The sequence below is a fragment of the Phocoena sinus genome, chromosome 2, assembly GCF_008692025.1.
Source record: "Phocoena sinus isolate mPhoSin1 chromosome 2, mPhoSin1.pri, whole genome shotgun sequence".
Lineage (NCBI taxonomy): Eukaryota > Metazoa > Chordata > Mammalia > Artiodactyla > Phocoenidae > Phocoena > Phocoena sinus.
This window is the reverse complement of record NC_045764.1, coordinates 147,472,163-147,486,178: the sequence shown is the minus strand read 5'-3', so window position 1 is coordinate 147,486,178 and position 14,016 is coordinate 147,472,163. Positions and strand designations below refer to the sequence as shown.

Here is a 14,016-nt window from a genome sequence, read left to right as displayed (position 1 = left end):
CCCTTTTTCAGTTGTTTTTTAAAAATGAATACACTTTGTTTAAAAAAAAAAAACTGAAATGGTGCTAAAAAAGTGAAAAATACATCTTTCCTTCAAGATATCCCAATCCCAACCCCAATGGTAGCCCCCCCCCACTGGTTCATGAATTCTTCCAGACTCTGCAGGGGGTGGGGAGCACAAACACAATAAGACAGGCACTGAATAAGAAGGAGGGAGGGAAAGGATGCAGTGCAGGGAACAGCTCACATCTGAAGAGACTTGACTCCAGTGCTTACAGAACCAGAAAAAAAAAAGAAAAGGAAGGTGGAGGGTGGGTGATGAAGCGTGAAACAATCTATTTATGTTCAGGAGAGGCAGGGGACCTCCAGTGTCAACCTGACATAAAGCACTCGATGAAACACTTCACAACTGACACATTTTGAATCTTTTATATACTTATCCTTGTTCTGAAAACAGGAGCCCTGTACAAATGTTTCTGGCAACTTGTCAACAAAAATTGAGACAAAAGCAAATGAAAGAACTTTAAGTCAATGCACACCACAACCCTCCAAGGTTTTTTTTTTTACTATGTAAATTTGTTACTAATTATATAAAAATTTTAGTTTTCTTTTACTAATTATGTACATATACAAATGTACATAAACACTATAACCTTCAAATGAAGTTATTTTTATCTATGCCTTCAAACTTAAAAACCTCTGATTTCGGGCTTCCCTGGTGGCACAGTGGTTGAGAATCTGCCTGCCTAATGCAGGGGACACGGGTTCGAGCCCTGGTCTGGGAAGATCCCACATGCCGTGGAGCAACTGGGCCCGTGAGCCACAATTACTGAGCCTGGGCATCTGGAGCCTGTGCTCCGCAATAAGAGACGCCCGCACACTGCGATGAAGAGTGGCCCCCGCTTGCCACAACTAGAGAAAACCCTCGCACAGAAACGAAGACCCAACACAGCCATAAATAAATAAATTTAAATCATATGGGCTTCTAAGAAGACCTCTGCTTAAAAAAAACAAAAAACAAACCTCTGATTTCTAAATGAGATCTTACAAATCTATTATCACTTAAATGTTCATTTACAAACTAGGGGAAAAAAAGTTAAGTAAAATGCAAACTGACCAAGTGTTCAAAGATAAGACCTTGTGGCAGGAAGTCTTCTTTTGTTTCTTGGTCACCCTTTTCATTTTTGTGGCAAAGTGAAATAAATCCCCTAACTGGACATAGTAAGTTTGATCTTAAAATGTAGTCCTGTTTGCATTATCAGTCGCTTTAAAACGTGATCACTTTGCCTATGCAGGTGTTTCTATAAAGTGCACGCAGGCAAGCACAACACTTACACTCTCTTGCTCGAAACCTCACAATAACTTCCCTCTGCTCTCAAGGCAAGAGAATTTCCCAAATGCATGATGCATCTCCCTGGTTAACAGCATGCCTCTCTGCACTCTCTGTACCTGAAGCTCCAGGAAAAGGGAAAGGGGAACCAGCTGCAAGTACTTGAATGCACCTTGAATGCACTCTGGAGCCTCAGGAGAAACCAGGTGGCAACTTCTGCTGAAAACCTCACACAATTCTCTTCCCTCCTTCTCTGTGCTTAATCCTACCCGTCCCTCTTTCTACTGCTGAACTCTTTCTTTTCCTTCAAGACTGCATTTGGGTATTGCCTCTTCCAGGAAGTTTGTCCACACTCCGCCCCATCCCCTGACACGTTACCTTTTTTACAGCATCCCTTGAGAGGACTGCAGGTAATTTATGGTGATTAAAAAACAAGAGAGGGATTCTCCACTTTCAAGAAAATGATTTCACTTTGCATTATTACCTTCTAACACCAGCTGTGCTGGGAATAAAAAGCAAGGGACGGTCAGTTTGAAGTTTTCTGACAAAATAACTGATTTTGAAATTTTTCTGATGAAACTTTCGTTAAAATAGGTTTAAAAGAATGGATATGTTGGAGTAAAAAAAAAAAAAAAGTTTCAACAGAGCACAAATGCAAGAAAAAGCCTAACTAGTGTTACAACAATCACGGGTGTGATAAGCAACAAAAAACATATAAATCAAAACAACACTGCATCATTTTATACCTATAGGAAAAATTCTAGGGATGTCAGTCCTCCCACTGTTAATGGTGCTACAGTTAAAACAGACATCCTTGTGTGGGTAGAAGCAATGGAAACTGGTAGAACCGCTTCAGGAAAAAAAAAAAAAAGGTGGGTAAACCAGAAAATATTCATACTGTTGGGCCCCGTATCCTCTCTTTCAACATTTGCAAATGGATGGCTGTCCAGCAGCAGAAGGGATTTTCCTCTGCTGAGCCCCAGGTGTCCTCACACTTCCACCAGCCCTCTCTTATCATCGTTCCTTCAGCAAGCTCCGTGAATTTCCCATTCCTGTGAGCTATGGGCATCCACTCCTTCTCTTACAGTCCCCAACACTCCCCCCACATTCTTAGTCCCCAAAAGGCAATCATAAAGAACATCCTGATTTTTTAAAGTCTCCTGATACACCACCCACTAAGCCACAAGTGTTTCAGGCCAGGGACTGCACCTTATTTAACTTTATGATCCTTAGCCTTTAATAGAGAATGTCAACTACATCTGAACAGGAAAACAAGTGGTACAAGAAACATTGAGAAGTGATTTTTACCATCTTTAAGAAGGAAAACCTGTGGTACAAAGATACTCATTACTCTGCTATTTATATAGCTTAGTTTTTTTTACCAAAGTAATGCATACACTCGTTAAAGCAAATAGTACCTTCAGGCATTTAAGGAAAAAACAAAACCAAACAGTAGTGCTTTATTTCATCTTCTCCATTCCCAGGAGCAATCACTTCCAATTCATAGCACTGTTTCCTCCAGTATTTCCATGTTCCTAAATAACATGCTTATGTGCTATTTCTTGATTTATCAATCTTAGATATTCTCTGTTGAAGTTCTGTTTTGGAAGATGAGAAGTAAGCATGCTTCCAGTAAGTGTCTCCCCACTTCCCTTGCCCTATTTTATGTAACTATGCATGGATAGATGTATATGTGTATGTCACAGTCATATCACATATATATACATCAGGATTTATATTACTACGGCTATATTTGCTCAGTTGCTTACTTTTATTTTTCCTGGAGTTAATAACTGCTTCTTTACAATTGCTTAGTTTCTATATACCTACCCTTAATTCCTTCTAAATTCAACAAGAGAAGCAAACAAACAAACAAACAAAAACACTTTTCTCATTCCTGTTTCTCACATGGTCAAAAGTAACAGGTACCCATTCCATTTCTCTCTCCCGGAGACTTCTCTCCATCTTCATGCTCCAATCCAGCCCTGCTGATCTCCAGGTCTACTGCACAGGCACCTCCAGAAAGACATCATCACCATCATCATCCTGACATTTCCTTCCCTCCTCTCCTGGGATGAATGCCATGCTTCCCAGATCTCATTATCTTTCTCTTTCTTAGTTTATTCCCTCATTTTAATGGACCACTATCCTCATTCAGCAACTGCCTAAGAAAAGCACCTAGGTGTTAAAGTTTTGAGTCTTGGCACATCTAGCCTTAATCTGACTGATGGTTTGGCTGGGTATAAACCTCTAGGTAGTAAGACATTTACCATCAGAATTTTTAAGGTATTATTTCATTAACTTCTAGCTTCTACTGTTGGAATTGAAAGGTCCAATGATATTCTGATTCCTGATCTTTTATACAAGTTCTTTTCCAGTAATTTTTTAGGATCATCTTTTCAATACTGGAGTGGCCTCTGTGTGAGTCTTTTTATAGTCCTTGTATTGGACACCCAATAGGCCTTTTCAACATAAAAACATACCTCTTTCAGTTAAGTGAAATGTTATTTCATTACTTGTTTTGATATTTCCTTTTCTTTCTTTTTTCTTTCATTTTGTAAATGTTTTATTTATTGGATACTGTACTCCCTCAATAGTTTCTTATCTCTTCTCTCACACCCCCCACTTCTTTTTCATTTAGGTACTTGGGAAAATCTTTGACCTTCATTTTCCAACCAGACTATTTAATTTTTCCTACTTTTTTTTTTTGGTACACGGGCCTCTCACTGTTGTGGCCTCTCCCGTTGCAGAGCACAGGCTCCGGACGCTCAGGCTCAGCGGCCATGGCTCACGGGCCCAGCCGCTCCGCGGCATCTGGGATCCTCCCAGACCGGGGCACGAACCCGTTTCCCCTGCATTGGCAGGTGGACTCTCAACCACTGCGCCACCAGGGAAGCCCCCTATTTATTCTTGAACTCAATTTTGAGAAAATTTTGTGTCCTCTGTTTCTTCCATTAAAAAAAAAAAAAATCTGTTCTTATTTCATCACTATGATATTTTCTTATCCCTGCTATTATTAAACTAATTTGAAAGTGTTCTTATTTTTTTAATACTACTTTCATTTTTTTTTTTTTTTTAATTATTTGGCTGCGCTGGGTCTTAGTTGCAGCACGCGGGATCTTTGTTGCCACATGCAGAATCTTTAGTTGTGGCATGTAGGCTCTTTAGTTGCAGCATGCAGGCTCTTAGTTGTGGCATGCAGGATCTGGTTCCCTGACCAGGGTTCGAACCTGGGCCCCCTGCACTGGGAGTGCAGAGCCTTAACCTCTGGACCACCAGGGAAGTCCTAAAAGTGTTCTTTTCATATTCAATGAAAATGAATGAAATGAAATGAAAAAGTAAATTTCTCAATTTACTTTTCTTCCATTTGTTGTGTGCACTGTCCTTCTCACACGGAAGGCTTTTTCTCATATGTCTGCTATCACTGGCCATCCTTTTACATTTAGTACCTGGGTGGGGGCAGGGCCTGGTGACTACTAAGTAGACTTTCCTGAAGGGGACTGGGTGGGGACCCATTGGTTTACCTGGGGAAACTGGACATAGGGGGAAATATAATCATCACTGCCTAGCATCTGTGTAGTCCCTTCATATATCTGGGGAAATTCTTTGCCTTATACAGAACCTGCCTTCTACAATAGAAGCCTAAAAGGGCCACACTGTCAATTAACCAGCTATTCTTACAAATAGGGCACAGACATTACCTGCTCCTCAGCCAATGAGATGTGCACATCCTGAACTCTGAACTGAAAGGCAGCATCTGGAAAGAGCAAGGAGGAAGCAAATACATTTACATGGAAGCTGGTGGCATCAGCAATAGCGACGGTGTAGTAGCTCCCTCATTTAAATGCTGGTGGTGGGACTTCCCTGGTGGCACAGTGGTTAAGACTCTGCCTGCCAATGCAGGGGACACGGGTTCAAGCCCTGGTCCGGGAAGATCCCACATGCTGCAGAGCAACTAAGCCCATGCGCCACAACAAGAGAAGCCACTGCAATGAAAAGCCCATGCACCTCAATGAAGGGTAGCCCCCACTCGCCGCAACTAGAGAAAGCCCACACGCGACAAGGAAGACCCAACACAGCCGAAAATAAATAAAAATAAATTTATAAAAAAAAAAAGTGCTGGTGGTGACAATGCAAAACTGGACAACCCGTGCTCAGGGGCAGCACCATGCCGGCTTTCTTGAGTGACCTGAGTGCTGTCTTGGCCAGCTGGCCTCCCTTGTTCTTGCCTATTTTCCAAACCTAGTTCTACAGCCTTTCCAGTGATTCAGCAAGTCACTAAACACTATTTCCATAAATTCCTTTCCTGCTGAAATCAGACTGACAGTTTTCCCCCTATACTGGGGACCCAAAAATGCTAGTACTCAGAGGTCATTTTTAGAATACACTTCACTTTCTCTAGAGAAGAATGGTTCCATTTCCTGCCTGGCTTCCAGCATTCTGGGAACCAAGCTCAGCCAAAAATGTTTCAAATAATTCCTCCCTGCTTCCAGAGCCTTTGCAATTACACCGGTTTGGGAAGGGACCCGACTGTGTACCTACGACCAACCTCTCAGTGCTATCTTCCCAGCTACTTGGGGCCTCCAACTCTTGGACTGTATAGGGTCAAAATTTTCTAGAATTTCTCTGTAAAGGCCTTCACATGCAGCTCTCTCCTCATCACTAAATTAGTTACAATACATCCATCTCTCTCTGCTGACCAAAACAGTGTTGAAAATGCTAATCTGCTCCTATTTCTTTTCTTCATATTCGACCTTGCATATTTGCATCTTTTTCTATTCCTTTAGTAACACTGGCGTAGGGTTTGGGAGGGGAAGAAAAAACTGCAGCATGTGTTCAATCTGGCGTGTTTAACTGGGGACTGCAATGTTATTAGTCTGAACTGAAAACTTTCAATTATGAAATATTTGAAACATGCAAAAACTTAGAGATACGTAGTACCCCTCATCTGGATTTAATAAATGTCAGTGTTCTGCCAGATTTGCTTCAGATCACAAAGAAATAAAATGTTATAAATATAGAGAAAATATCAACTTCTAACCCCATTCTTCTCTCAGCCTCTTCAGAGAAACTTCTCTCCTGAAGATGCCAGGCACCCTTCCCACAAGTATTTGTATATTTATGAAATCTAAACAGTATCATTGGGAACACATCCTTTCCCAACTTTGTTTTTTTCACACAAAACTGTCTTCTAGATTTATTCATGGTGATACAGAAAGATACAGATCCTTTATGATAACCTCTGTATGCTTTACATTCCGTGTATATACTTGGGTTTGTTGCTTGAAATCTAGGTTATTTCCAGTTCTTTGCTATTACAAAGACAGAATAGCCATTCCTTTCACACCTTCTTTGTGAACATGGGTCAGTCAGTCTCTCTAGAGGACTCTATAACGGGAAGTGCTGAAACCTTGAGTTGGAGCGTTCTTCAACATTATTGGATACTATCAAACTACACTCCAAAGCGGTTGTAACAATTTTACAATCCAACAGTCACATATAAAACAACATTTGCTGCCACATTTTTGACTTTAAATTATCAGGATCGCATAAAATGTTACTTTGTTGCTTCTACTGGCATTTACCTGATAATCAGTGAGAATTTTAATTCATTTATTGGTCTTATCTACTTCTGTTTTGTCCATTTTTCTACTAGGTCCCTGTTTTCTTTGTTACTGATTTGTAGGATTTCATTATATACTATGGACATTAATCTTCCATTAGACATGTGTCTGAATATTCTATAGGTTGTCTTTTACCTTTGTTTAAGGTATAACTTCTTATACACGCATTTAAAATTTTTAACATAGTCAAATTTATCTCTCCTCTCTTTTATAGTTTGGGCTTTTTGTATCTTGTTCAAAAAAAAATTCTCCCAATCTCTAATATTATACAGACGTTTTCCTATATTTTAAGAGTTTAAATGTCTCTCTTTAAAATGCATGTCTTTAATTCATTCAGAATTTATTTACAGGAATATAATTTTAATTTTTACCACACTGTCCCACCATTGCTTTTTGAATAGCCTGCTTTTTCCATACGAATTTGTAATACAGGCCAAAAACAAGTTCCCACACCAAGAAGGTCTCTTTTTATAGTCTCTCTTCTGTTTGAATGGTCTATTCTCTATCCGTATGCCAATGCAGCAACAATTCAAATATCACAGCATTATAATAAATCCTACTGACCACATTAAGTCTACTTCTTCAATTAATTTTAGTATTCTGCCATGTTTCATGGCAAACTCTCTTGCCTTTGTTGCTTTGTTCTATTTTTGAATTGCATCAAATTCATAAACTAATGAGAAATTGGTCGTTGTATACCGTTATACTTATTATGAGGTACATTTTAATATTTTCTTATTCTGACTAGGATCATTTATGTAATCACATTTTCTAATAAACTGCTGCTAGTGTACTAAAAAAATATCACTGATTTTTTTGTATATTTCATATCCAGTAATCTTACTGAACCCTTATTAGCATTAATATCAGCTTAATGGTTCTTTTTAATGTTTTTAGTTAGACAATCATATCATTTGCAAAACAACTTTTTCCTTTTGTTGCCTTATCAAGTTGGCTAGTAGTTAGCATGGCTTAATTTTAAAATGTAATGTTAAGTTAAAAAAAAAAGGCTACATTCTACTTTGTAAACATATTTATATACCTGCAGAAGCACAGGGACTTTGAGAAAATGAAAATAGTTGATTTTTTAGGAGGAAGGATTTTCTTCTTTATAAATATTTGTTACACAGTAGTTTTCAAAAAAAACACATACGACTTTGGAAGTACTATGCAAGAAAATACACTCTATATAATTTTTATTAAAAGTAAAATGACAGTATTTTAATTTTTATTAAAAGTAAACATGACTTTGTAACTGGCAGATCAGTTAGAAAGTCATGAAAATATGCCAGAATATTTAAAGGAGGAATAAGTCTTAACCACATGTGGGAATTTATTTGGGATACAATAAAGGCCTTGCCAGCTAGCCACCCAAATGGCTCTACTCCCTGCAGTCCACCATATTCACTAAAGCCAATGGGGAGAAGTCCACTTTGGAGTGTGTTCTTGTATTCCCTATGGTATGATTTTAGGAGGAAAAAGAGACGGATTATACTTTCAAGAGCTTTTTAAAAATGCTGTTAATTTGGACTTGGTTACAAAATGAATGAATGATGGAACCTGAAAATGAATGAATGATGGAACCTTCAGTAAAACCATAAGGCAGGCCTACCCATCACCTTCCCAAAACCAAATTCAGTATCTCTATAATTAAGAGCACATATAGGAAATGACTTCAAAAAGTCTCCTGTAAGACTAGATCCCTGATGCCTAGCGAGTTAATAAGAAAACAGACAAAAATAACATCCTGACCCAACTGAGAAAGTTGTGTGGTACAAGTGAAACAAAAACTGAGAAATAAAAGGAAAGGAAAACTGTGAGAAAAATAAAAATGAAAGACATTAGGGTTACTGTGAAAGTGAAAGACAACAGAATAAATATGAAAATTTCCAAGTAGAAACTCCAAAAGAGAAATTATCAACAAGTAGAAAAGAATCAATGTTCTCCATGAGAGGGTCCATTTCTCCACATTCCATCCAACAACGTTTCATTTTTGCCAATTTGCTGATGTGAAATCCAAGTACTCTTTCTACAGTGAGAAATGGAGGGCATGATTCAGGGGATGAAAGGAAACAAAAAAGATACCTTTAACTGAGGAATTAAAGCATGTTAAAGCACTGATAAAAACCTGTAAAAGTAACTAGTACTTATTTTAGAGTTAAAGTAAACAGCTACATTGAGTAGAGAAAGGGGTGAGGAAGAGGACAGAAAAACTAAGGACAAGAATTGATGACAATAAGAAAGGTGAAGAAATATTGCTGATATTTCTGTGTGGACTACATGCTAAAACAAAGCAGGCCTCTGTGTATTTTTTTAAAACCTCAAAAAATTAAATCATGTATTCATGTGAAACCAAAGAAAAGTGGGTCTGCAGTATAGAGAAGAAAAATGTACAACTACATTATAAGTTATAAAAGAAAATAGTATTAAGGAAGAAGAAGGGAAGAAAAGAATATAGGCAGCAATATTTATTGAGCACTATGTCAAGAGACTGAAAATCACAATTACAAGAAAGTGACTAGAAATGTACACGGAGTGCAGTAAGAGGATACAAGACAAATACCTAAGATCTGCTGGGGAGTTAGGGAAGGCTTCACAGAGAAAACAGTTGAGCTGAATCTGGAGGGTAAAATAGGATGGAACTGGATGCACAGCTTAGAGAGAGTAGTTGAGTAAAAAAGGAACATGTGCTATTGCAGAGAGAAATGAATCAAAACACACTATGGAAGCATAAAGAATAGTAACAATGGGATTAAGAATGTGGATGTGATATATAAACAGGTCACAAGAAATAGTTTTGTCCAGGGATTACACTCCAAACCTTATAAGGATACAAAAGGAAACAAATCATGATCAACACGTCAGAAAGAACTGATTATAATGCTTAAGGATTCACAGCTTTAAAACCATCACACAGGTTCACAGATTTGAAAAAAAAAAGAAAACTTAGTAATATATGTCTGAAAGCAAAAGCTAATTACCTCAACTTACTGAAAGAACCTCAGTTGTTAATACAACAAAAAAACAAAATCCAACATCTTACTCTAAAGATGTATAAACCAAAAGACAGAAAAAATATGTAAGGAGATAGTAATAAAACTGTATTTTTAAAAAAACAGAGGAAGCAATATTATTGGGTGTCAAGATTAAAAGAAAAATATCAAGCTAGATGTTATGGTAAAAGAAATATTCGTAGGTAATTCCGTGGCGGTCCAATGGTTAGGACTGCGAGCTTTCACTGCCGAGGGTGCAGGTTCAATCCCTGGTCAGGGAACTAAGATTCCACAAATTGTACAGCACGGCCAAAAATAAGAAAAGAAACATTTGTAATAAAATATGATATTTTATGTCAAGTACTAACAAATGATATCAAGGCAAAAACTGAGACATAGAAGGAGAAATCAGCTGAAAATAATCACATTTAGTTATTAATGAGACAAATTATTAACAGCGTGTCTACAGTACACCAGGTATTATTCTTGGCACCCAGGCACTGAATAAAAGTGACAAAATTCTCTGCCTTTCTTGAAGTTACATTCTAGGGAGAAAGACTGACTATAAATAAATAAGTAAACAAACAAATAAAATTTATTTTTGACATGCTGCGAAATGCTACAAAGGGTAATAAAGCAGGAAAGGGAAAAATGCTGGGAGTCTCAGTTCTAAAAAACAGTCAGGGGACAAATGAATTGAGAAGTGGACATTCCTGCCTCAGCAGAAGGAGGAAAGGGAGCAAGGCAATCACAGTGTCATACAGACCCAGAGCACAAACACAGTAATGACAAAAGAAAACAAAGAATGAAATTAATGAAACCAATAAAAGTTATAGTGATCTCTATACCCTAAAAATGGGATCAACTTTCTAGTCAATTGTCCATGGTATGTATATAAAAACTGAGCAAACATAAAGTATTTTAAAAACCTAAAATGTATTTTTTTTTTTTTTTTGCGCAGTATGCGGGCCTCTCACTGTTGTGGCCTCTCCCGTGGCGGAGCACAGGCTCCGGACGCGCAGGCTCAGCGGCCATGGCTCACGGGCCCAGCCGCTCCGTGGCCTGTGGGATCTTTCCGGGGCATGAACCCGCGTCCCCTGCATCGGCAGGCGGACTCTCAACCACTGCGCCACCAGGGAAGCCCTAAAATGTTATTTTTTTTAATACACAGTCTATATTCTTGGATCAAAGTTTAATTTTTAGGAGCGTTCAATAAAAACAAAACAACTACGTGTATGAGCATATTGAAACACAAGAAGTCATTTACAATCCTGAAAAATAGAACAGCAAACTTTCTCACCTAGTGGATTAAGCCAAAATCATACACTGAGGTAAATATGTGGCTTTTAATATAAACTATAAACTGAGAATTCAACTTAAAACCTCAGAAAAGTACAGAAAAATGTTAATAAAAAAGAAAAAAGTAAAATTTAATAAACATACTAGTAGAATAAATAAATATATCTCAAACATAATTCTTTGATAAAAACAATAAAATCTTCATATCCCCAGAAATCACACTATCTTAGAAAAAAATTGGAGATTAGATATATAAACCAGAGAATATTTTTAAAAATCTGAAAATGAAAGATAAACAAGGACATGAATGATTTCCTATTAAAAACACGATAGCCTAAGTAGAATACTAGAAAAGACCGATAAAACTAAAGAAGAAATGAAAAATTATCAATAAAATACATCCCAAATATAGGAGATACAGAAATTGCTGGTAGTTCTTTCCAACTTGAAGAAATTTTAATTTCTTAATTAAACTAAGAAATTACAGTGTGTTCTGCATGTATATGAAGAAACACACATAATAAACAAAACATGAAGGAAAAACCAGCAGGTTATCCAATCCAATTAAACCTAAGTTAAATAGGGTTTCAGTCTCAACACTCAAGATATTTAAGAAAACTAAACTATTGTATTTTACATATTGAGAGATTATTATTTGCCAAGCACTATAATAATAACTTTACATAAGTTATCAGCAGATACAAATGAAATTTTAGGCAATACAATTAGTATTCCACATAAATAACTTAAATGAGAACAAAAGCAAAAGATCACTTAATAGATACAAGGTAGGCATTTAAAGTTCTATACAAATTTCTATAAGAATGGTTTCTATTTTTGGTACGTATTTCAAACAACCAAAAAGGAAAACAACGGATTATTATTAAAGATTAGATAATTCTCTATGACCTAAAATGAAATGACAGAAATATTAGAAAAAAATGAGACAAAGTACAATTATATTTTCTGATATCATGGACATGATAGCTGTTATACTGACAATAGTGTTCCCAGGGTCTAGTACATTATCGGGCACACAGATTGAGAAAAATCAATAGCATATATATTAGGAATAAAATATATAATTACTTACATAAAGAGCTTACACAAATTGTTCAAGAAAATATTAATAAACTTGTTCTTTGTGAAGTGAAAACTATGGCTAACAAATGTTGTATAGTGAGAATGTATCATTTTACAATGTAAAAACTGTATTGTGTTATTTAGAAAAGTAATAAACTGGAAAAGAACAGGAAGAGCTGGCTCACAAGAGAAAGAAATACGAAAGAAAATGTTTCACCTTGCTACCTTAAAAAAAGGTCACACTGATTCTCTAGTACAATGCTACTGGGATGCAATTAGCTAAATGCTTCTAAAAGCCATTAAAATGTGAGGGTTCTAAAAAAATAATCTATAACATTAAAAATTAATCCAGGGCTTCCCTGGTGGCGCAGTGGTTGGGAGTCCGCCTGCCGATGCAGGGGACACGGGTTCGTGCCCCGGTCTGGGAAGATCCCACATGCCGCGGAGCGGCTGGGCCCGTGAGCCATGGCCGCTGAGCCTGCGCGTCCGGAGCCTGTCCTCCGCAACGGGAGAGGCCACAACAGTGAGAGGCCCGCGTAACGCATAAAAAAAAAAAAAAAAAAAAAAAAAATTAATCCATATAAATAAAGATATAAATTTCAGCATTTTTAACAGCAGCACAAAATGGAAGTAAACCAAATGTGTAACTGGAAAATGGTTAAGTAAATTAAGACACCAATTTTTTAAAACGGCATACACTACATGGGAAACATTTTATAATGCAATGTTAAGCTTAAAAGGAAGAAAACACATATACATATAAATGATCACTATCCGTGCATTTTAAAAATGAATCACCTTCAAGGTATTTTACTCATACATAAAACAAAATTAATCTTCTAGATGGCTACTGAGAAGAAGTTCAAAAAGTACAAATTCTGGGCTTCCCTGATGGCGCAGTGGTTGAGAGTCTGCCTGCCGATGCGGGGGACACGGGTTCGAACCCTGGTCTGGGAAGATCCCACATGCCGCGGAGCAACTAGGCCCGTGAGCCACAACTACTGAGCCTGCGCGTCTGGAGCCTGTGCTCCGCAACACGAGAGGCCGCGATAGTGAGAGGCCCGCGCACCGCGATGAAGAGTGGCCCCTGCTTGCCACAACTAGAGAAAGCCCTCGCACAGAAACGAAGACCCAACACAGCCAAAAGTAAATAAATAAAAATTAAAAAAAAAAAATGCTATTCCACAGCTGAGCCCTGTAGATTACTCTAATATTAAAAAAAAAAAAAAAAAGTACAAATTCTTCAAATTAATTCCAAAATCCAATTTTAGAGTATTATGACTAAATTCCCATTTTTCTCAACATAATATTAAGGAAGACTCTAAAACACAGCATTTGCTGTTCTAACATCTAAGTCATTCATGAAAATGATGGGCTATGACCAAATAAGAATAATTGAAATAAATTTTTGAAAAAAAAAACTGTAATTTATTCCAGGAAATCTGAGGAGCTGAGGGAACTGAGGATGCACAGGGCTTCTAAACTCATGTGGTACATACTGTACTCATTCCAGCTGGTGTGGCAGGCAGACACTATCCATTACCTACCCCATATTTCTCCCTCCCAATTCTTCCCAAACAGGAGATTCTCAATTTGTTCGGGTAGTCATGGAGCACCTTGGCAGGTACTCTTTCCCCTACCCCAGGGGAGAAATCAGGAATTCTCCATAGCAGTCATGGACTCTCATG

General features: G+C 37.6%; 1 protein-coding gene across 12 annotated transcripts in view; it reads right to left on the bottom strand.

Moving 5' to 3' along the window:
* SIPA1L1 (signal induced proliferation associated 1 like 1) overlaps positions 1–14,016 on the bottom strand; it is a 373,251-nt gene that overhangs the window by 154,304 nt on the left and 204,931 nt on the right. For 2 of the 12 annotated variants that reach the window (XM_032621344.1, XM_032621335.1), the window contains one exon: positions 5,031–5,086. The exons of the other annotated variants lie outside the window; for them this stretch is intronic. The gene's annotated coding sequence lies outside the window, so the exon portion shown is untranslated. The remainder of the gene's footprint in view (positions 1–5,030; positions 5,087–14,016) is intronic. 12 annotated transcript variants of the gene reach the window in all.